General features: G+C 39.0%; 2 long non-coding RNA genes across 2 annotated transcripts; both read right to left on the bottom strand.

The window, feature by feature from the left end:
- Window positions 1-5,313: 5,313 nt before the first annotated feature.
- Window positions 5,314-8,517, bottom strand: LOC141416806 (uncharacterized). The gene is made up of 3 exons (XR_012441383.1): window positions 8,401-8,517; window positions 7,218-7,301; window positions 5,314-5,374 (listed from the first exon to the last, which is right to left on the bottom strand). It is a non-coding gene; the product is annotated as an uncharacterized lncRNA (long non-coding RNA).
- A 6,581-nt stretch (window positions 8,518-15,098) lies between these two features.
- Window positions 15,099-21,622, bottom strand: LOC141416808 (uncharacterized). Its single transcript, XR_012441384.1, has 3 exons — window positions 21,531-21,622; window positions 16,596-16,696; window positions 15,099-15,197 (listed from the first exon to the last, which is right to left on the bottom strand). It is a non-coding gene; the product is annotated as an uncharacterized lncRNA (long non-coding RNA).
- Window positions 21,623-25,063: the final 3,441 nt, after the last annotated feature.

The following is a 25,063-nucleotide window of genomic DNA, read 5'->3' as shown; positions in this document are numbered from 1 at the left end:
GGTTACCCAAGTGTGTGTACATGGTGAGGCCACAACAAGTGCATGGTTTGCTTATACTTCATAGAGAACTTCTGGAGATGTGATGACTGGGTGTTAACCATGTGAAATGGGACAACAAAGAGAACTCACTAAGAGCTTGGGGCTTGGGGAAACCACATCTTCCTTCCTGGCTGTGCCACAGGAACAACATTGTGCCAGGTATCATCTTGGCAATAATGAGCACCAAGTGCCAGGACCCAAAAAGTAACTTCAGTGAGGAAACTGGCCTTGTTCTCCATCTTTGCAAGTTGCTTTACTGGCTGTTTGAATGAAAGTCAGTTGTCCAGGATTGGCTTCTGTATGGCATCCTGTGATGGGTTCAATCACTGGAGACATGCCGGGGATCCCAGATGGACATGTGAGGCTGGAAGAGAGCAAGTGGTTTTAAAATTTTCTGGCTGACCATGTGTCTTCCAAATGGCACAATTTGGCTCAAAGAGGCTGTTCCTGCAGGCTGGGTCCACCCTCCTCAGACCCATGTTGGGTCTTTGGCTCCCATGTGGCTTTGTAACACTCCATGTTGGCTATTTGAGCCCAGCCTTGGTTGCCTTCTTGCAAATCACAACCAGGCCAGCTGGCAGTACCACCCATGGGTATCAGCTGTGAGAGAGAGCCACACAAATTGAAACTATCAGGTGTGAAATGGCCCAAATGGCACAAACAGGGAATGAAGGGCCCTGGATCTATATCCCACCACCAAGAAATTTGATTGTAAGCCGTAAAAATGTGGGCAGAAAATATGATCAGAACACATAATGACTTGAACAGCACTAAGTCACAACACTGCGTCTTCACTCAGGACCCATCATGGCCAGGCTTTGAGTGTGGAGCATAGGCCTGTGGGTCCATGAGTTCCCTTCAAGGAGCCCCTCCCAGGGCCTTTGTTATTCTTGCCTGCACTGCAGGTATCAACTAACATGGCAGGAAGTTGTAGGGTCATTCACACTGGCTTCCATGTAAGCCTGCAGCAGAGGTGGGGCCATCTACCTGCTTGCACCAGAGGAACAGGGGATGAATGTGGACTCATTTTGAGCAGCTCTCTGTCAACTGTGTGGTACAGGGGGAGGTATTGCTTCTCGTGCACAGATGACAGCTCCACAGACTCCTCCCTCAGCTGCAAGCTTCTGCAGCTCCAGCATTCTGTAAGAATTGGTGGTTTGGAAGGTGGAGTTCAGCACACACCAGGCTGTACCTGAGCCCCGGGGCAGCCCAACACCCACCTGCCCATGTTCCTGATCTGGTTATGCTGGGCCAGGAAGGACACCATGGAGTCACTTGCCTTGTGGCTGTTGGCACAGAGGTTGAAGGTTTTCAGTCCCATCTGTCTGTCACCTGATTCACAGACCTGGGACGAGATGCCAACATCCCAGCATTTCCCCAGAGGAAATTCAGTAAATGCTAATGACCCAAGACTGCCTCAATTCCCGCACAGACAGCAGGGACACCTTGGGAAGATGGCCACAGGCCAGAGCATCATGACACCCGAGAAGCTGAAGCCCCTATAGCAGTTTGAGCTTCCTGTCTCTCTGCCTAGACCTAACTGTCCTGAACCAGGAGAAGAGCTGCTAGCAGCTACACTCCACATCTTCTCCTGCCTGTCCTCAATGTGGATGCTTCTGAATGGCACAAGCACAATGGCACTCATGACACACTGACCAGCATTATGACAGAAGCAGGCCATAAAGGTGGTATTTAAGACCAGTAATGGAAGGAACCGAGTGCCAGGTTTCATGGGACACCCCCACTGTCTCACCACCCACATACCAGATCTCGTCCCAGGAATGCACATCCTATCCACTGCCCTGTCAAGACAGGTGGTAGGTGAGGGTGGATGATGTTGTCATCTTCCAGTGTCCAGGCAGCCCTGGATTAGGAGCCACGGTCTCTGCAGCACAGTCTTCATGATGTACATCTGAAAGGCCACATGGTAGTTAGGGGGGCAGTTGTTAGGAGCCCTCCCTGAAGGCCACAGGAGGAGGTTGTGTTGTGAACCCGAGTGTGGTTGAGGGTGCAGAGCCCTTGCCTATGTCAGCAACTACATCTTGATGATTCTGTCCTTCAATTCATGGCTGCGTGTCTTGTAGCCTGATGCAAAAGACTTCCACAGAAAATGTTTCCATTTCAACACACTCTGCATCCTGTGAATAGAGTACTGGGTGTGTGACATGCATCGTGATGAGACACCTCTCGTGGATCACCTCTCATCACCAGCATGATAAGACAGCAATCATAGACACTGGGCATGGACAACAGTGACCCCGACAACAGCAAGTGACTGCAAATCAGAGGGTAGAAGTGCCAAAGGAAAGAGGGCAGACATACCTGCTAAACAAGGTCAACTTCCACATGAAATCTACCTGGAAGCAGTGAGTGACCTCCATGGGTGTGCCCACACTGCTGCAGAGTTCAGTATGACTCTTTCACAATAATCTGGTCACTGAGTTAAGCTTGTTTCTTTGTCTAAAGTCACCTCTCCCAGGGGACTTGGCTCAGTCTTTACTTGGTGAGTTACAAGACCCTTTCTGGCAGCACTGACAGTGAACAAAGCCAAAGTGCAGTCAGAGAGCAGTAGCCCTGTGGAAAGCTTCTGCCATCACAGTGAGCTCTAGTCCCTTCTTACTCTCAGTCTTGCATGCACACTCAAACACAAAAAGAGGAGAGGAGTGGAGCTGTCTTCTGACCTAGGATTATAAGGTGCCACCAGTTTGGAACTCCTGCATGAGCAAAGAGGACACATGCCTTTCTCATCCAAGGTTAAGGGTCTGGGGTTTTCCTTGGTGCAGCTAAAGGTCAAATGGACCAGTACCCATGACCCCATACCACACCCTGCCACCCATGATCCTATGACTCTCCTGCAAGCTGCCCTGCCCTGCACACATGAAGGATACTATTGGGAACCTTGATGACATGGCCAATTTCTTTCCACAGGGATGCCAGGTCCCCATTGCACCTCAGGCAAATCTCATCGCCCTGCGTGGGCCACAAGTCTTATGTTGGAAGCAAGAAAGTCATCACTTTTAATGTGCTGTCGTTTCTACCATGAAGAATTCAAATCAATGGTGGAAATAAAATTATTGGTCACACATAATTTAAAACATGAAGTCACCTCTTTATCAAATTACGACTAAATCCTCATTTCAGTGTCAGTCTTGGGCAAAGTGAAGTAGGAGATTTGTTCTTGTTATGGGCCAGGCCTCACCTGAATGTGATGTTATCTTGAGTCTGAACACATGAAGAAAAGAGCCCTGATTAGCCTTTGAGACACACATGGGCCTGGACTCCATGTGTCCAGGTTGCTGCTGGCTGTGAAGTGCAAGAAGGCCACACAGCACCTTCACAGTCTGACTTTGGGGTGAAGCAAGCAGCAGCCACAGCCTGGGCACATCTGTGAGAGAAGTGATTCAAACCATCAGACCCAACACAAGATGGCCCCATCAGCAGACTTCACAGAAAACAATGCCATACCCCAACAGGATACCATCCAGGGGCAGCTTCTTCTTGGTCATGAGCAAGAAGCTGGTGAAGAGGAACAGAAGGAAGTTGACGGCTCTGGAGCTTCTGTTCACTGGTCACATTCTTTTGGGGGAGCAGGCACAAGGTCTAACTCTTGTATCTGTGGGCAAAGCAGTGAACCAGACCATGAGGGCTTTTGGTTGGCTTTAAGAAGAGGAAACAGGCAGGCTGGCACCTGTTGTGCCAGGCTGATACCCAGGCTCCATCCAGTCAGAGCCTAAGAAGGAGACATCACCACCTAGGAGAAACTTGGTTAAGGCTGCACCCTGAGCCCTGCATACCACATCACCTGTGTCTCCTTCAGCTTCTTCTCATAGTCCACCTCCACCTTGCAAGGGGATTAAAGATGTTCTGGTATTGTGTTTTTTCCTTTCATCTCCTGCTTTTCAAAGTCCAACTTCTTCACCCTAACTTCACATGTGCCTGGAGCCAAGGCTGCTATGGGGTCAGAAGACAGTCCCTGTCAATAGCCTCCTTTCACCTGCCTCACAGTGGTTTTGGTGGCATCTTTCAAGGTCACTGATCAGGCCCTGTTCCTGCTTCTGGGGGTAATAGCCACACCTCAATTACTGCAGGCCAGGAAACTTTATAATTGCCCTGGGAACAGCTGCATGACATAAGACCATAGGACCTGAGTCCTGCCACAGTGGAGGCTCTGGAAAGCACCAGGAGTGTGGCTGCCATCTGGAGAATGGGATAGGCCTGTGCCTTCCACACAGGCAGGCCTCCTGACTGCATGTCAGAGCCTTCCTTCCTCCAGGCCATCACCTCACCTGACGTTACAGCAGCAAATGCCAGCACAGAAGGCTGGTGATTAAGCCATGAACTGATGGATGCCACCCTGATGGTCTACCTGCCATTCAGCACCACAGTGAAACAGCTGGCTCCAGCAGGAAGTCCTCAACCCACCCCAGGGAAGCCCACCACTATGGCCCAGACAGGAGGCTGGGCCAGGCAGATGGAGTGGTTCAGGTTGACATGGAACACAGTCTTGGCTCAAAACACAGGGTTAGGGAAGAGTGATGGGGTTTCCAGGGAAGGTGCCAGATCTCTGAGCTGCAAAATGGAGCAGACACCATCGGCTCTGAGAAAGCCCTGCCACTCACTGCAGTGGATCAAAGCCAGTCAAGCAAGTGAGTGGGACCTCATCCGGTACCTCCCAATCCCCCGCCTCACCCTCTGTCCCCAGTAGAAGTTCCCACCTCACAACACGTGACATGTTGTGATCCCCAAAGCTGTGGATGCTGTGTAGGGTCTACACAGCACTTGGTTGTCCAGTACTCCTCACCAGTCATTTGTAAGAACCTAAGGACAGGGGTACCCATGGAGAGATGCTGCCCACAGGGCGCATTCTGCTTATTGCCAAGGGAATCTGGATTACTAGGAACATATATGATTAATGTGCCTGGATGTAAAGCCTTCTCATTAGCACCAATTTAATATTCTTCTTTAGGAAGGAATCCACTGGTTAAATTGAATAATTTGCTGTGCTTGAAAAAAAATTTTTTTAAATAGGGAGGACCAAAGTCAACTTTTGCATGTTTTTTGCTTTTGGCATTACTAGAATGCAGCTCAGAGTCTTACATGTGCTAGGAAAGTGCTCTAACGCTGAGTTGCACCCCAGCCTGAATTTATGGATTTTAATGAAATGATAATATATGATCAGATGTACCTCTTTGTGAATCCTGACGTCTTTTTAAAAAATTGTGATAAAATACATGTAACAAAATTCATCATCTAACTGGGCATGGGGGCACATACCTTTAATCCCTGCATTGGGAATGCTGAGATAGGAAGATGGTGAGTTCCAGCCCAGCCAGCACTAAAGAAACAGACATTGTCTAAAAATTATTTCCACATCTAAATCTTTTTGTTTTTTTTTTTTTTTTGACTAAGAGTCTACTACACCATCCCGAATCATTTTTAATTTTACATTTCAGTGACCTTATGTCAGGAATCTGAAACTCAATGGAAGAAAGAAAATACCAATCCTGCTCAGGTAGTACTCCAGGCCTCAACTAACGGGTTGAGGAAGAAGTCATCAAGTTTTATCTTAGCATGAAAATTCTGTGGATCGCCTTGGAATAAATGTTCAGTGTAGAAATATCTGGCTGAATTGAACAGAAGTTTCAGAATGGCCTCCTCTGGCATTGCATTAGAACTGTGAAGACGGCAAAAATGGACATTTCGTTTTTCCTGAGGGACTCCTACGTGACATGCCTTTTCTAAAAATATATGAAAAGAGTAAATAAACTTTCCCATTAAACAGGGTATTAACATGAATAATTTGTCACCACATAGCAGCTTTATTTAATTTTAAGTTAAAATTTGTTCTAAGGAAGTACATATGTTTCTACAGGGTTTACTAACTGAAAAATAATTCAAACAGTGCATAGAAAAATGATGGCCACTTCTTAAGCTAGATTAAGAACTAATTTTTTAAAACCCTCAAATATATTTGCAGGCTTTTGCTTTCACCATTGGGAGAAATGAAACTTTTGGAACTGAGGAAAATCTCAAATCAACAGCCTCTGTGCAGAATGAGACAACTGAGTTGGTGATCAGGCATCATTAAATAGCTCTTGAGGCAATTGTCTCCTTCCTTCATCACAAAGGCATTGCAGGTGTGACCTTCCATTTCTGTCTTCCACACATTCCTTCACACTGATCAGGAAAGATTTTAACCACTTTGTGAATTAATCTTCAACTTCATCCTCATTTTAATCTTTCTCTTTTAATCTTCTCATCTGGAACAAAAAACTGCTAATGAGAGTTTCTCTCATGGAATCCTCTCATGATTACCTGAAAGATGACAGTCAAACAAATTTGCCAATGCCAGACTGGCAAGGGGCTAAGATTAATGCTACTTAATCTTAATACCCTATGGGTTAAGGTATAATCCTCCAGGGATAGTTGTACTTTAACATTTCTATTTATGGCAGTGCTGGTAAGCAATTTATAACAATATGACTGCCTTAATTAGAAAGATTTTAAAAACTTGGCAGAAAATCTAAGAGATAAGGTTAATTATATGAAATATAAAGTGGGAAAATGCCATATAAAACCAAAAGGGGGATGGAATATAAATCATCTTGCACTAATATTATTTTCCACTAATATTATTTTCCAATGTTACATTATTTACTAAGATTTCACATGAAAATAATCTGATAAAACTCTTTCACTAAAATATATACCTTATAGAAAAATTATTGACCTATAAAGGAAAATAGTTCCCCCAAATTGTTCCTTTATGTCATGCTTAATTTACATACTCAGCTATCACTCTCTTGAAAAGTCAAACATCTCCTGATTTCTCTGGTAAGAACTAACTAGAACATTTTGTATTTGCACAGGTTTAACAGGCCTATGCTACTTTTCTGTGCATTAAGGAGACCACAAAAACACCACTAATCTATGAACTAATGCGTGCTGACTGAACCAGATATTTTAATAATAATGATACACAAAATAAACTAGCTGCTCTCTAGTTTTTGTATTTTGTACCAATAGTTGGTTTTCATAATTTTCAAAATTGGTCCACAAAATAACCAAATGCTACACAACTATCTCAAGCTGCCTAATGGACTTGAACTTTTTCTGTACAATTCATACAGCTTGTCATTGGTGAAATGATTTTTAGATCCCCAGAAACGGATACTTACTGTGAATGTATTCAGGTTGTTGGGTGGGAAGCTTTCATTACATCTACAGTAGAGGCAGGGACGGTGTGCTGTCGTCCTGAAATGCTGGAGAGGAGGAACGTGATGAGTGCTTTTATGGTAGCTCTCATTTAAAGGGTTTTGGTATCATTGCTACCTTAGCATGGATCATTTGAGTCAAGGCAGCATAGGGACACTTTCAAAGACATAAAAGTGCATGGAGACATCAGAAGTATTCACTAAGAGCATAGAGCCCTAAGAAGTATGTCATCAGAAGTAGAATGTATGAGCAGGAGACCTAAGACTACACTAAAACTGTTAACATTTGCCTTTTTAACAGTTTCAAAAACTATCGCAATCACAATAAAAAACGGTGGCACAATAAACGTAATTTAGAAAAAGTGAGATGAAAATATGATAAACAGCTGGGTGTGAGTGGCTTGGGCCTGTAATCCTAGTTACTCAGGAGGCAGAGATCAGAAGGATCAAGGTTCAAAGCCAGCCTGGGTAAATAGTTTGTGAGACCCTATCTTAAAAAACTCATCACTGAGAAGGGCTGGCATTGTGGCTCATGGTGTAGACCCTGAGTTCAAACCCAAGTACCACAAACATGTGACAAATATGATGGTAATTAATTATATGTTCTCGTTTAAATAAATGGCAAAGTTTAACTTATAAATATAATGTAACTTTTTTAGTTAACAGGCCTACAAAATTGATAAAGTGCATTCATGTCAGATTCAATGAAGGTATACACATTTATCTTTGCTTAAAGGATTGGGTGTGAATCATTCACTTTTGATTAGCAGTAAACTTGGGAAGGTCAAGGAAAATCTACAAGTGTTATGAAATACAGCAACCCTGAAATCGTTTGGAAGGTAAAATCTTGCCTGTCAAATATACCTGTAGTTACCAGCAGTAGTACTCATTTTCTAAGTCTAATTTAAATGCAGCTTGTACAAAAAGAAACTGTATCAGTTTCCTTACATTTATGGAGTTAAATTTAAAAAATGATATGTCTTCAAAGTGAGTTACATAACTTTTTAAAAAAATTACATAATTTCTGATTCCATTATTAAAACACATTATTGCAACCTTAATAGAATATGTATAAGACAATCAAACAAGTAAGTATTAGTTACATAAGAAATGTGACACACAAAGAAAAAATGAAAATACAGCTAACCCCGCTCAGGTAGTGGTCTAGGCTCTCTGTTGAGGAAGGAGCAAACAAGCTTCCTCTTGGGTTGCAACTTCTATTCAGTCCCAAGTTACAGTGCATAGTCTCATCAGAGAGGCAGCCCGTGACAGGCCTTGTCCTCATAGTGTCGAGTATAGGCCTGTTGTGCTCAGTCCTCAAGAGCAACTTCTTTGCTTCTTCTAGGCACTCCTTAGTCCTGCGAATGCTGCAAGAGGAAAATACTTAGCATTTCATTTGTAACTGAAGGACTCCTACCTAACTTGCCTTTTAAAACAACATGTCTGAAGAATAAACAAAATATCCCACTGAGCAGAATATTAACACTAAAAATGTCAGAGCATAGCTGCTATATACAATGGTGGGTTTAAATTTCTCTACAGGTGTAAATGCATTACTGAGGGGATGGTGAACTAAATGTAGTTCAAATAAAGAATGAGGGAGAGAAATGGTAGCCACTTGATATTAGATGTATTAATTAAAATGGCATGTTGTACACTTTAAGTATATATACAAGTCACAAAATAAAACTGGAAAAAAAGCTGGGAATACTTTTATTTAGTAAACCTACTTAGGTGTTCCTAAAACTATCCCATTTGCAAGCACGTGTTTTTACCATCTCTACCTTCCATGGGTGAAGTTAAGCATTTGTCACAGAGGAAGACTTCAGCAACACCTCTGGGAAGAACAAGGCAATTTAGCTAGTGATCAAAAATAAGTAAAATAGCTCTTGACGTCATTATCTCATTATATCCTCACCAAGGCAATATAGGAGGGCCCTGCTCTTTCTGTCTTGCTCACACCCCATTCAAGGGACCAAGGACCTATTTTTTGATCACTTTGAAAACCAATTTTCACTTCATCCCATTTTCATCATTCCTCTATACCATGAATATGCCTCCATGAAGAAAAACTATGAAGACAGTTTGTCTCCCACCACCCTCTGTTGGTACAACAGTGACCATAAGCAAGAGAAACTGCCAAGCTCCAGAATATGCCTGCAGTTCTAATATCCCCTTGGGATGAATTAGGGCAGAATCCTCAAAGAGCAGCTATTCCTTAATACTTCTAGTTGTTGAGAAGCAGCATTACTGTGTTGGTTAGAGAAAATCAAAATAGGAGAAAATCTGAGGTCTAGTTAGATAGGAGATGTTAATTGGGAAAATGCCTTATGAAACAAAGAGAGTACATAACATAAGCTACCTTGGGATAACTTTTTAAAAGAAATTTCACTTACTAACATTATTTTGCAAAGCTATATTATTTAGTTAGATTTCACAGCCTACATACTACTTAAGCCTGTTTCACACTAAGCTTTTGGCGCTGAGGAACAACTCAGAGCAACAGTCTGTGGGCAGAACGAGACAGCTGGGCTGGTGATCACAATGCCCTCTAATGGCTCTTGAGGCAATTTTCTCTTCCATCCTCACCCAGGCCTCAGAGAGGGGCCTTGCCCTCTCTGTCTTACATACACACCATCACACTATTTTTTTACCACTTGGTGAAATAACTCTCACTTTATCCCCTTGTTAGTCTTTCTCTGTATCGTTACTGTGCCTTTACAGAGAGTAGGAAAGCTCTAAATACTGTTTGTCTCCATGCATCATCTGCTGGTCACCCCATGGACACAGACAAGGAAAGAAGCCAAGTGCCAGACTTGGGTCAGAAAACCAGTATTAGTTTTACTTGTCCCATTGAATTCAGTGAACTGAGAAGCATTTTTAACTGATTAACTATCTTAGTTAGAATGATTCAAAATACTTAGCAGAAAGTCTGAGATATAAGGTTGATTACATGAAAATAGTACGTGGGAAAATGCCATATAAATCCAAAAGAAACTAAAAAGGACATTGATATGAATGATCTTCGAATAATATTTTAAATGTATGTTCATTTACTAACAATATTTTCCAAAATTATTCTATTAGTCAGCTTTCACATCCTATTAATCTCATGATCCAGCTTCCCTAAAAGATATGCATTACAGAACAAGTACTAAGCTTAAATTATTGCTATGATTCCCTATTTGACTTACATGATTGGTTCATGTTGCAGTGCGTTTAATTGACTTAATTCCTCTAGGTACTCCTTGTTGTACTTTTCCAATTCTATTTCATTTAATTCAAGTTGAATTTGAAGTTTAGCTGCTTCTGATTCAATGTTTTTAAGAATTGATTCCATCTGACTTTTTCTTAAATTCTTATAAGTTCCTTGAGCTTTTGCTTGTGTCTAAATTAAATAAAATTATATATTTTAAAACTAATGCCTCAAATGGTAGAGTACTTACCTAGCAGGTGCAAAGTCTATAGTTCAAAGCACAGTCCTGCCAGAAAAACCATAATAATAATCAAAATAACTTGATGTACTTCATTACTTTAGTTTTGAATCAGTGCTGAGGGCAATTTTAGGTATGTGAAAAAGATTTTGCAGATCAAAATATTTATCAACATCAAATGTGTTGCATCTGCATTATGAGAGAATGTGATTCGTTCTTTGCCTGTGAACAGCACCTGTGGATTGATAACCAGGTCCTTTCCTATGCTAGACAAGCACTCTGCAACTGAGCCATATCATCAACATTGAATTAGTCTTCTGTTAGTACCTGTGAAATCTGATAATACCAAGAGTAACAGAGTCAATTAAAAAATTTGAATACTGAAGAGTGTAGCTTATGAACAGTTTTAGAGTGTGGAATACTCTGGACCTAGAGAACAAACAAAACCCACAAGGGTTTCCAATGATTTTGTGGAAGCTTTCTGGCCCTTAAAGTGACTGAAGGGAGGGGCTTTACATTCAGTGAAAATAATAACACCCAAACCTGTTGGAAGGGAACTATTGGACACAGCAGCTGGAAGCAAACTGACATGAGAGACAAGCTAAAGAAAGGCTCAAGTACAAAGGATTCAGGAGTTATGAGGTTTAAATTCATTTCCCCATTTATAGCTTTTACATTTTTCAAAAAGGCAAATAATGCAAAGCTTGTAGGATAACTTTGTAGAACAAATAATACTTGATAGTTTTGATTAAGAGAGACCAAGACAGGGAAAATGAAAGAGGCCGTTGGACCTTGGAAGTTCTACAGAGAGTAAGCAGGATGAAGAACCTACTCAGCTGCAAACACTGGTATTTCTGAGGCAAATAAAAGACAGTGTGTCCACAGGCAACAGCAAAGAGCCACAGAAATCAGTCCCATGTTTAGGGGTAATTCTTCAGCACAGAAGTGGCAGCCATGCATCAGTGCCTCTGTGGGTAACCCCGACCATCCCTCTGCAAGTTGAGTGGTGGGTTAGTAGTTTAGCAGAATGTTGGGAGTGTGTGCTCTAGGTAACTTATCACTTAGTAGTGGAGTCTTCACCCTCTTGTAGCCACAACCTAGGTATGTCATCCCCATCTTGACAAAACTTCAAGCCTGAGCCGGAAGCCATAACTAATACTATGGGAGGCATTGTGAGGAAATGATTGTTATCTTCAAATGGAAGGAATATAAGCTATTGTGGCCAGAGGGCAGTTGTGCTGGGTACAGAACATGTTATTCTCTAACATTCATTCCATACATAAGGCAGAAAATTGGTCAATCATTGATTCGCTTCTAAGGAGTGAAGTGTAATAAAGATGATGCTATTTGACTTCCAGTGCCAAGACAGAGCATGTCTTTACCTCAGACTCCTTTCCAGACCGAACCTCCTTGTTGGGAGGACCTTAGGCCACAGAGAGAGATTTTGTGTTCCAGTGCAGGGGCTCCACCTGCCTCTCACTGATGAAATTTCAGCCAATGTTCAACAACAACCACAGCAACCAGACATATTAGTGTAAAAAAATACTTTCGGATGACACAGTCCACACCCACCCCCACAAGGCTGTGGGCTGTGCCAACTGATTTCAAAGGGAACAGAGACAAGCTGCTCTCAACAAGATTTTCCCAAACCACACATGAGGGAATAAAATGTTGTTTTAAGCCATGAAAATTTGGGTAATTTACTAGAGAACAATAAACATGAAAATGGGTTTTAAAAAGAGACAGAAACAACAACTTACTCACAAGTCTGTCTCATTAAATTAGGATCTGGCAAGTACTTGTTGATGGCGATATTAATAAGCAGCACCCAACAAGCAGGAGAAAGGCATTAGGAATATAGAGGAGTTTTCCTAAAGTTCCCTTCAACTGCAAGTTTTTTAAGTCAGGCAAGTGTGCCTCTCTAGAATATTCCCTCAAATTAGGTACAAGAAAAAAATCAGAAACAAGGAGACACATGCCTTGAAGTATAATACCTGAAAAGCAACTAAAACTAGTTTGTTCAATACGCAAAATCAGATGTTTTCATTGATTTCAAACAGCTGATGCTAAAAGTGAATGTTATCTTGAATATTTAGCAACATAGTATTATATCATCATTTTCCTTTCCTCAACTAGGAAATAAAAGAAATGTCATAGAATCACTCTTCATGTTATTAGAAGTTAAACAAATTAGTGTCCTTCAAGTGTAAAGAAATTGAATACAATTCTTCTTTCCTTGCCTTATGGCTGATTTCCTGGCTTGATGGTCCAAACTTAATCTTTTCCTTCCTGTTGGAATTTATGAATTGTAATGAGTTAACAAATTATAATGCAATTAGAGTAAGCTGAGTCAGAAGACCTTGTGGCTGAGATAATGACGGGAATGGGAGTGGAGAGGGAGGTGATGGAAGAGAAAAAGAAACAAAGGTTTCAACATAGAAAAGAAAAGTAACAGACTCAGTCTTTATAAGCCTTACTACCCCTCAACCTGTTATGGAGTCGGAAGGCATATGATGGCATGAGTTCCATTAAGAAGCAAAAAGCCTCCATGGGAGCACAGTTAGAGACATTCCACTACATTGACTTTTATCATTACATAAGATAATTGCATATATACAACAGGAATGGGAAAGAGTTCTCATTTTAGAATTCTGCTTGATTTGGTGCTGGTATAAGGATTGGCATATGACAAATGAGGAACTAAAACCAATCCCTCATATTTATGGTCAGTCAGAATTAACCACATATGAGAAAACAATTAAACGTGAGAAACATTCTTTTCAATAAGATATGATGCTGGGACAACTGGATAACCACATTCAACAGAGTAAAAAGAATGCAAGTGAATAAAGTTAGACCAAGTACCATATAAAAGTTAAATCAAAGTATAACAATTAAAGTAACAAATGAAACTATAAAGCTATTAGAAGACATAGTCATAAAGCTTCATGACTGGACTTGAAAAAAGTCATAGATAAGACATGAAAAGAAAAAACTAGGTAACTACATTTCATCGAGAGTACATATGACTGTAAATAGTAAAGATGCCAAAATAAAAATAAGAATAGAAGCCACTGAATGGCAGATATTTTGAAATCATGTATCTCATAAGGGATTTCTATCTATGGTATCTACAGGCTTCTTATAGTCAAAAGTAAAAAAGAAAACCAGATTGAAATTCAAATAGACATTTCTCTGAAGAAGACATTTTTATGGCCTATAATCACAAGAACAGACATGTGCTCTATACCATCCCATAAATCATTAGGAAAATGCAAAGGAAAAGCCCCATGAGGTACAAATTCACATCACTAGGATAAAATCGTCTTTCAACACATGATGGAAAACTGGTTTTGGCAATGATGTGGAGAAATTATACTCTTCAGACAAGGTTGGTGGAATGAGAAATGGTGCAACCATATTGGAATACAGACAGGCTCTTCAACAGATTTAGCAAAGAGTTCTACATAACTCAGCAATTCCACTCATAATTATACAGCCATCAGAATAAAATCCTCTCAGACATTATATACATATATATATACATATATATGTATATATATATATATATGTTCCTGTCCACATCAGCAATATTAAGTAAATCCAAAAATGGAAACACTCCTATGTTGCATCACTGATGAGACGATAAAATGTTTGGTGCATGCATACAACAGGACATAAGTGAGCAAAAAGAAGGAGTTAAGAATGGACACCTGCTCCAACAGGGATGAAACTTGAAAACACTATGCTTAAAAGCCAGCCAAAATAGAACCTAGACCACATATTATGTGATTTTATTCATATGAAATATCCGGAACAGACAAAACTATAGAGATAAAGTGGATTGTTGGTCCCCTAAGGATGAGCAGGGAAATGGGATAGTGATGGTTAAAATGTATGAGGATTCTTACTCTTTTCTTGACACGGTTTATCCCATAGACCATGCCTCAGTCTCCCATGTGCTGGGATGACATGTGTCATGCCCACCTAGGTTTTATTTTTAGGGTGATAAAACTTTTCTAAAATTATGGTGGTGGTTCTGTAACTGTGTGAGTATACTACAAGTTATGGAATCATGCCATTTCAATGACTGATTTGGGGAGGCACATTAACTGGATTTCAGTAAAGCTTTTACCCAAATACTGACTTAGTACTCATGCTTTGGGGTCATGTCTTGGTGTGCTTCCTGACTTTACATCATCAGCCAGGGTTCAAGTAATAATCAACGAAATACCATTCCCTTTTAATAAAAAGGTGATATTATCATTGATATCAAGTCTGTAAAATTTAATACAAATCTTCATTTCATAACTAAAGCATTGGAAGTTTTATATTTCCAAAATTAAGTGCCGTGTGTCTCAAAACTGATGACAAAATTACCTTATGACTTAGCTTATTTGTCTCAATAGCTGGTTCAAATTGATGCTTTTGTACATCTCTTTCCAAACTGTTTTCTTCATTTTTGTATTCACTAAAATTAACTCGTTCAATTTTAGAGGACTTCTTTAATCTGCAGAAATATGCAGAATGAAAAATATATAATTACACAATATGTAATTAATTATTTTGAGTATCTCTATGTAAAAATTAACATATTATTACACATTAGCTATAATCCAGAGTTTCAATCTGACATGAAGAAAATATTTACTTATATGTGAATGCTTTCTAAAATTAGGAAAATACACTTTGGTATTTTTTCATCACTGTGTAGAAAGAAAAGACTCAGAAAATACATTAAAAAGGATTACAGTGGATTAGCTCAGTTTTAGAGAGCATTCTTAGCATGTCAGAGAGATTGCATCCATCTCAGAACACACAAAAAACCAAAAGAAAACATCAAGGAATTCACTCATCTAGAACAGTAGACAGGTGTAAACATTCTAAAAGTCTGAATGGAGGGGGAGGGAAAAGGATGCAAAATGCAAGTAGAGAAATAATGGAGAAAGGTTTGAAAACTGTTTTACAAAGAAATCTAGAGGTCTTTGCTAGCACAATGCTGACAAAATGCAAGTAAAACAGTAAACGGAGAGAAAATATTGACTAGAATCAGAGAACAAACACATGTACTCAACAAGGAAAAGAAAAGCATCTAAATGTGGTTTGGGTTATAAATACTCTGAACTCATTCCACTTTGTGCCTAATAGTACAAACATGATTGTTGGTTTGAGTCTTCATCCCTAATTTAATCCTATTTTGTATGTATGGAACACATATGAAGGCAGTCTGCTTTATATGTCGATTCTGCATCCAAGAATCAACCAGTCACAAATGGAAAATACTTGATGAAAGTAAATGCATGTGCACTGAACCTGTGCAGACCTTATTGCTTTTCATTAGTCCCAAAAAAGGACCATGTAACACTTATTTATACAACATTTACATTTTATTAGGTAATCTAAAGATGATTTACACTATACACATGGAGGTGAGTAGGTTATATGCAAATACTACACAATTTTATATAAGGGGCTTAAAAATACATGGTTTTAAAATAGTAAGTTGTACGAGGACCAAACCCTACAGATACCAAGAGTTAGTGGTACATTAAATATGTTTTTGTACAAATGATATACATATAAATGGAAACATAAGACTAACCATAGGATCCTGCCATACCACTCCTGGGCATATATGCAAAGGAATGTGTGCCAACATACAATCGAGTTACCTACACACCTTTGCTCATTGCAACACTACCCACGATAGCCAAAGTAAGCAATCAGACTAGGTGCCCATCAAGTGAGGAATATACAAAGAAAGGTATAAGACGGGGTGCCCAACAAGGGGTGAATGAATATATATTCATGTATAATAGTTATACAAAAATGGAGTTTAGGTTTTAAAAAATTATAGTTAAATCAGCCAACAAACAGTTCATATATTTTGTAATATTTAAGGTCTTACTCAGTGAGCTCATTTTGTAATTCTACATTTCTCTTCTTTTCATTCTCCAATTCTTTACAATACTCAAAGACGATTTTTCCTATCTTCTTATAATCTTCATACTTTAAAAAATAAAAATAAAGTTAAGTCTAGAGACTCACTTTCTTTTCCTAAATATGTTCTTTTCATGCCTTCTTGAGTAATGTGTGTTTACATTTTATAAATCTATCACCAGTAAGAGAAGATTATAAAAATAATGACTTTTTAAAAAATGACAGAAAGAGGTTTATACTTCCAGCATTATAATCTCTAAAATTCAATTTGCCAAAATTTGATTACAAGAAAATTGAAGAATTTACACTTGTTAGTGACAAATTTAAAGAGTTCTAATACTTATCTAGTAAAACTAACATTTTTGTTAATAGTTCAGTACATTTAAATCATATTTACCTACTCAATTTTGAAAAACGTCCTTATTTCCACTAAATTTTTGATTCTCACCTGATTTTGAGATGAGAAAAATATTCTCAATCTTGATAAGCATTTTCCCTTGAGTTTCAACTTTTCCCTTCCCTTTATCCTTTTTCTGCAATATGGAAATGTTTGCTATGGTTCAGGAAAGCATAAATTTGCCTGTTTGTTGTGCCTTTCCCATGAAGCTGTTTCTCCCCTTCATTTGGACTCTCCTGTTCTTTAATACGTGGTCTCATATACAAATCTGTTTTTCACTATTTCATACTTGCAAAACATGCTGACGTTTCAAAGCTATCATCTAAAAAACTTGAGGGTGATCAAGAACCTTTAAATGTCTTTATCCTGCTTTGCTGGTCAGCCACATTTTCTAACAGTGGCCACGCTCTCCACTTCATTAATAATTGCAGCACCCTTTGGAGTTTAGTCCTATCCTTTTTATTTCCATTTTAATATTTCCTCAGAATTCTTAAATTTCAAGTCAGTTTCCCTGATCCACATTTCCAGCCCTGGCTTCTTTACTGAGGTCATTTGTGTTTTTCTTTCTTCCTTTTTCTTTTCTTACAGACAATAACCACAGAAGGCATTCCTTGGTGAGGGTCACTTCTGCAGACAGATAACCTCATACATTTCATGTTAATCCTTATTAATGCTATGTGGAGTGCAGTGATTTTCCAATCTTGTGGGTGGGAGGGGCCCTATGTCCTTAGGATATTGACTACCGAAGGTACTTTGTCTTCTTTTCTTTCACAATGTGAGACTTTCCCATAAGGAGCTGATTATGGATTGCACCTCTTTATCTCATGAAGAATTTCCTTTTCTACAGAGACATGACTGTGACAAAGATTTTTTCTAAAATTTCTTGCAGATGTACACTCAGCTATGTGGTTTTAAGGCTTGAGTAATCTAGAGCTCCCTCTTCTTCCTAAACCACACTCTTCATGCTGAAGTGGTATATGTCAAGTATGGTAATCTCTGGCACATGGACCTATGACATGAGCACATTCTGGAAAAGTTGAGAGCTACAAGTCAAGCTGACTGAAATATCTTGTATTAAATTTGATTCACATTGAAGAGTTCAAAGTGACTAATATTCTACTTCACATTCCTAATTAATTTCTTTGGGAATCTGCCAAACATTCCTCAGTATTTTTAAATAAATTTAATAGGTTTGTGTACTCCTACATTTTGAAAATTTTGATACCTTAATACATTTCTGTATGCAATTTATGAATAGAGTGTTTCCTGCTTATGAAAATATTTTGACGCCATGTGTATGACAATTATGCAAGCAAAATGGGACTAATTTGTATTTTTAATTTTTTCTATGATGGTAAAGGTCACTTGTACCTTCGCTGAAAGGTGTGTATGTGCACACAATGTTTGGGTCACTTCTTTCCCCTTCCTCCTGCCCCCTCCCTTACCCGCCCACCAGCTCCCTCCCTTACCCCCCCTTACCCCTCACTACCCAGCAGAAACTATTTTGCCCTTATCTCTAGTTTTGTTGAAGAGAGAGTATAAGCAACAGTAGGAAGGACCAAGGGTTTTTGCTAGCTGAAATAAGGATAGCTATACAGGGAGTTAACTTGCATTGATTTCCAGTGCATGTGTGTTACCTTCTAAGTTATTTCTTCTTGAACTAACCTTTTCTCTAGTTCCTGCTCCCCTTCTCCTATTGGCCTCAGTTGCTTTAAAGTATCTGCTTTAGTTTCTCTGTGTTGAGGGCAACAAACGCTATCTAGTTTTTTAGGTGTCTTACCTATCCTCATACCTCCCTTGTGTGCTCTCTCTTTATCATGTCATCAAAGTCCAATCCCCTTGTTGTGTTTGCCTTTGATCTAATGTCCACATATGAGGGAGAACATATGATTTTTGGTCTTTTGGGCCAGGCTAACCTCACTCAGAATGATGTTCTCCAATTCCATCCATTTACCTGAGAATGATAACATTTCGTTCTTCTTCATGGCTGCATAAAATTCCATTGTGTATAGATACCACATTTTCTTAACCCATTCGTCAGTGGTGGGGAATCTTGGCTGTTTCCATGACTTGGCTATTGTAAATAGTGCTGCAATAAACATGGGTGTGCAGGTGCCTCTGGAGTAACAGTCTTTTGGGTATATCCCCAAGAGTGGTATTGCTGGATCAAATGGTAGATCAATGTCTAGCTTTTTAAGTAGCCTCCAAATTTTTTTCCAGAGTGGTTGTACTAGTTTACATTCCCACCAGCAGTGTAAGAGGGTTCACTTTTCCCCACATCCTCGCCAACACCTGTTGTTAGTGGTGTTGCTAATGATGGTTATTCTAACAGGGGTGAGGTGGAATCTTAGTGTGGTTTTAATTTGCATTTCCTTTATTGCTAGGGATGGTGAGCAGTTTTTATGTGTTTTTTGGCCATTTGAATTTCTTCTTTTGAGAAAGTTCTGGTTAGTTCACTTGCCCATTTCTTTATTGGTTCATTAGTTTTGGGAGAATTTAGTTTTTAAGTTCTCTATATGTTCTGTTTGTAAGTCCTTTGTCTGATGTGTAGCTGGCAAATATTTTCTCCCACACTATGGGTGTTCTCTTCAGTTTAGAGACCATTTCTTTTGTTGAGCAGAAGCTTTTTAGTTTTATGAAGTCCCATTTATCTATGCTATCTCTTAGTTGCTGTGCTGCTGGGGTTCCATTGAGAAAGTTCTTGCATATACCAATTAGTTCCAGGGTATTTCCTACTCTTTCCTGTACCAACTTTAGAGTTTGGGGTTTGATATTAAGATCCTTGATCCATTTTAAGTTAATATTGGTATAGGGTGAAATACTTGGATCTAGTTTCAGTTTTTTGCAGACTGCTAACCAGTTTTCCCAGCACTTTTTGTTGAAGAGGCTGTCTTTTCTCCATCATATATTTTTAGCAACTTTGTCAAAGACAAGTTGGTTATAGTTGTGTGGCTTCATATCTGGGTCCTCTAGTCTGTTCCCCCGGTCTTCATGTCTGTTTTTGTGCCAACACCATGCTGTTTTTATTGTTATTGCTTTGTAACATAATTTAAAGTCAGGTATCGTGATACCTCCAGCATTGTTCTTTTGACTGAGTATTGCCTTGGCTATTCGTGGCCTCTTGTGTTTCCATATAAATTTAACAGTAGATTTTTCAATCTCTTTAATGAATGTCATTGGAATTTTGATGGGAATTACATTGAACATGTAGATTCCTTTTGGGAGTATAGACATATTTACTATGTCGATTCTACCAATCCATGAGCTTTGGAGATCTCTCCACTTTTTATACTCTTCCTCAATCTCTTTCTTCAGAAGTTTATAGTTTTCCTTGTAGAGGTCGTTCACATCCTTTGTTAAGTTGACACCTGGGTATTTAATTTTTTGAAGCTATTGTAAATGGAATTATTTTCATATATTCTTTCTCAGTTTGTTCATTATTAGTTGTATAGAAATGCTTCCAAGTTGTAACAATCTTGCCATATTGCTTCCTAGAAAGGAAAGCACGAATGATAGGACAATTATGGTTTTCTCGGTAAATCGTTCTATAGTGTTCACTTCCATCAACAAATTGATACTCTGAATTATGCATTTGTCTTTTCTGAAGATGGACTGTTAAGTCTTGAAAACCTGATGAACACAGGTGAATAAAATCGCTTCCTGACCTGAAAATCTAGGAGTAATAGGTGACTCTGTACTGTCCAATTTGAGCATTTATACCTATGTTTTTAATGATCTTCTCTTTCTTTTTTGGCAGTAGCAGGTATGAACTTGAGGTCTTGTGCAAGACTAATAAGTAATTTACCACTTGAGCCAAGCCCCTTTCTCTTTTTGCTTTAGTTTATTTTTCAAATATAGTCTTGCATTTTTTCCCAAAGTTGGCCTTGAACCATGAACATTCCATTCCACTTTCCATGTAGCTGGGATCATCAGTGTATGACACTATGGCTACCTGTGTATTCCTTTAAAATTCCAGAGAAAAACACATCCCTTGAGCAAAAAATGATTTATAGTGTCCTATCATCTGTTCTTGATGAAGAATACAGATTACAAGCAATTAATTCTCCAAACGTCACTGAAAACCTTAATTTATGAAATAAATTCAGGATTGTAGACAAAATCACTTGAATTTCTCGAAGGATTAAAATTTGTTTAAAATATTAGCAGGTACTTAAACAAATTTCTCTACAACAATTTCCAGTAGCCAAAGGTGTTAATCTGCTACAGGTTTATTAGTGCATGAATAGCTAAAAAAGCAAGTATGGATAAAATTTGGGTTTAAAATAATCGCAATACTTTTGTTCAAGTCTTACAACCAAAACCAAGAATTTTATGAATTAAACTTCTATACAATCACAGGAAGCCAGTAGTAGCAGCTAGTGGTGTCAATACGGATTCAGAAAACCCTTTATCAATGAGCTTTTCTTATTTCTTTAAATATTCCTATATAGTTCTAGAAAAATATTCCTCTACAGTGTGGCAGAAATTAGTAAGAATGTGACTTACCAAATTTTCTAGGTTTGTTGCACTTTCTTGCTTAAGCAGCTTAGTTTTCATTATTTTCTCTTTATCAATAGCTTTTGACTTGAAGTATTTCTGTTGAAGCCTAAAGGTATATTTAAAAATTATTTTTCTCACATAAAATGTTTAAAAATACCATATAATTTTGAACAAACTTCTGAAAGAGTGATTACATAAATTCTAAAATATTTTCTTGGAAAGCAAATGATTTGGTAATTATATTGGTCTTCTCACTGTGTTCTGTTGATAAGGTGCAAAATTAGGAACAATCTAAAAATGAGGTATTTACTTTTGCTTTTTTGTTGTTGTTGTGGATCCAGCCCAGGGCCTCACTCAGGCAAATAAAGTGCTCTGCCATTGAGCTACTACCCAAACTCTAAATTCAAGTAACATAAGAATTTCAGGTCCTAACACATATATACTTATTATCATTATTTGATATTGTTCTAATATGACACTATTTATTTGCATTACCAACACTGTAAGTCATACCTTTTTTGATTATCTTGAATTTTCTCTATATTTTGTTTGGTCATCATGCGTTGATCCTGTGCCTCTTGAAACTAAAAGAGAGAGGAGAAAATCTTTACTAATATTTTGGCACAATTCTGTCTATCAAGTATTTCTGGGATGAAATTATATTGTGACATGGGCAGACCCCCTCAACTCCAAACTGTGAGCAGCTTTTGAACTATAAGTGCAGCATTAACTGTGTTATTGCAACAGGGATCAAATAACCCACACAGACTAAAATAAAACTGTCTAGCTCTTTAAAGATAACTTTACTGACCTTGCTGTAGTATTGAAACACATTATACTTCTTAAAATTTTTATTTTACTAGATACTCAAATTGGTAAAACAGGAAAAAACAGGAGAGGTGTTTATTGTAAGCATTTACATTTTTGTATTCCAAGCACCACATCAGTTGAAAAGTTCACATATACAAATTCATAGAGCTACACCAGTAATGAAAAACATCAACAGAGTTCTCTCCATAGATACTAGATGTTCATGGAAAGTTTGAGAGACATAATCTACACAGATACATGAATTCCTGGGTCTGAATTCCAGCTCTAACATTTCCTAGGTATGAATTTATGAGCAAGTTAACTTTTTGTGTTATAGTTCCTTCATCTATTTAATGAAAATAGTAACAGTCTACACATCACTGGACTGTGGGAAGATTAAACTTGGGAATATTCAAAACGTACTCCAAAGAGTAGTTGGCACATAGTGAGCTATCTATATGTACTGATGACGTTCATTTTACAATGCAGTTTATGTTCTAATAAAGTTGATCTTTTAGGCAGGTTGCATGCCAGTGGAAGAGATAGGTCTTTTATATAAAGTGCACTGAACCCTTCTTCACATCATTGGAAGTGGCGGCTGATGGGGAACACGAGGCCCCGATTGCATCTCCAGCACTTCAAGAAACTCTCATGAGTTCCACAAGCCAACAGCACTTTTGCGCACTTAAAGTAAGCTATAGATTTCTTATTCTCACGACTACTCAGTGGGCAATGACTATGTAGCACAATACAACTGACATGACAATCAGGCAAGTTAAAGCCACTGAGCTGAAAATGTTGAACTTTATTCTGAAATCAAGTCTCCCAAAGCAATTCATTCCCAGCAACTATTCGTGCCAGGCACCTTTAGAAAGCATTCTTATGAACAGATAAATGTTACATGGGGTGACATATCAGAAATCTAAAGGCAAAACCTTTTCTGTTTGTCACATGGTATAAATCCATAAATGCAAGTTCTGGCTATATAATGACAGAAACAAAGTCTATACTTTCCCTAGCAAGAAAAGTAAGAGTATTTGACAGAATAATTCTCTACTAGCTTAAATGCTGTTAATTTTGTATTTAATTGCTGAAATATTCTGAGAATAAAAGGCCAGTTATGTCAATGTCTCAAATATGAAACTATCAGTGTGTTATCAAATAGTTAAGTTTATACTATCAACAGTTAAGCAAAGATATTTTCAATTCACTCAAGGAAGGTGATATGCATAAGAGGTATTCTTTCTGCTTTGAGGTAAATTTACATCTGTACATTATGAGTCATAAAATGAACAGTAGTTTACTGCATAGATAAGTTGTACTTCATAGATAAATGCTGAAATGGGTAATTTCATTGATAGTAAGAACAGTCAGAGGGAGCTTCATGAGTAGGAAGAAATTGTGTGCCAGGTCTGAACAAGTGACACAAATGAGTAAACAATGAAAAAACAGAAAGGGCAGCATGACCATAGGCAGGGAGATCATGCAACCATCCAATTAACTCAGAGGATAAAATCCACGGCAGGGGAAGCCACAGATGGCAGAAAAGTAAAAATTTTGTCCACCAGACTCTGAGTAAGAGTCTCTATAACACAGAAGAGACTACATACTGGAGATCAAAAGACAGGAAGAGCACAAAAACCATAAAGAATGAGAGGGCAGTTGAAAAGAATGACAAAATAGAAAAGCAACAGAGCAAATTAAGAAATAGTTTGAAGCTCTATCTCAGCTCTCCTTGCAGGAGGTGAAGCTGAGGCCTCCACCACAAGTAAGCCAGATATCCTCCACAACAGACTGACAGTCCTAGGTGGGTTAGAAAAACTACGCCTCCTGCAAACTTCAAGCCAGTGCAGGGCTTTAGCTGGATTGTAACTGCCTCAGCATGTAACAGGCCAGACATGACCAAATGATATAATCTTTCCTTCTCCATGTCTCAGAGAGCTGTGGAAAGGCACCATCATGAGAGAGGGCCACCTGACCTAGACTCAGGTATGCAGGGGGACTTGAAAACAAACAGCAATCACAGCTTAGGGCATCTTGAGATACCTGGCCACAGTGTATGAGAGGAGATGGCCACAACTTGGAGATGGAGAGGTTTTAACTTGGGTTGAACTGAGAAGATAAAGACAGCTTGGGAAGGGAAAGAGCCAGTGTTTGAACAGCCATACCCTACCTGCTTGTGGAAAATTTCAAAGAGAAAGCATCTAGCCTTTGCTAGCAGAGAGCTCAGGTTACAGAATCTGCCTGTACATAGCCTGTAGGGAGACTACAGCAACCTGGAAGATTTGAAAATTCACAGCCTAAGGTGTTCTGAGACTCCCAGCCACAAAGTCTGTGTGGGAGAGTGTCATCAAAGGAGAGAGGGTTTTTTTTTCTTCCTTTCTTGTGGTACTTGGACTTGAACTCAGGGCTTATACCTTGATCCAGTCTACCAGCCCTTTTTTGTGATTTTTTTACGTTATTCAAGATACGGTCTTGTGAACCATTTAGCTGGCCTGACTTCAAACCATGATCCTCCTGATCTCTGCTTCCTGAGTAGCTAGGATTACAGGCATGAGCTACCTACACCTGGCTAGAGTGAAAGGTTTTGACTGGGGCAATCTGCAAGCAACAAGTAGCCCAGAGGTTGGTGTCCCCGCCCTATCCAGTGACAGCAGCTTCATTGAGTAAGGCCAATTGCAAAAACCAAGCACCTACCCTCCAAGGTCAGAGAACTCAGATTACAGAAG

Source organism: Castor canadensis, chromosome 14 (genome assembly GCF_047511655.1).
Source record: "Castor canadensis chromosome 14, mCasCan1.hap1v2, whole genome shotgun sequence".
NCBI classification, from domain to species: domain Eukaryota; kingdom Metazoa; phylum Chordata; class Mammalia; order Rodentia; family Castoridae; genus Castor; species Castor canadensis.
This window is presented reverse-complemented; position numbering and strand designations above follow the sequence as displayed.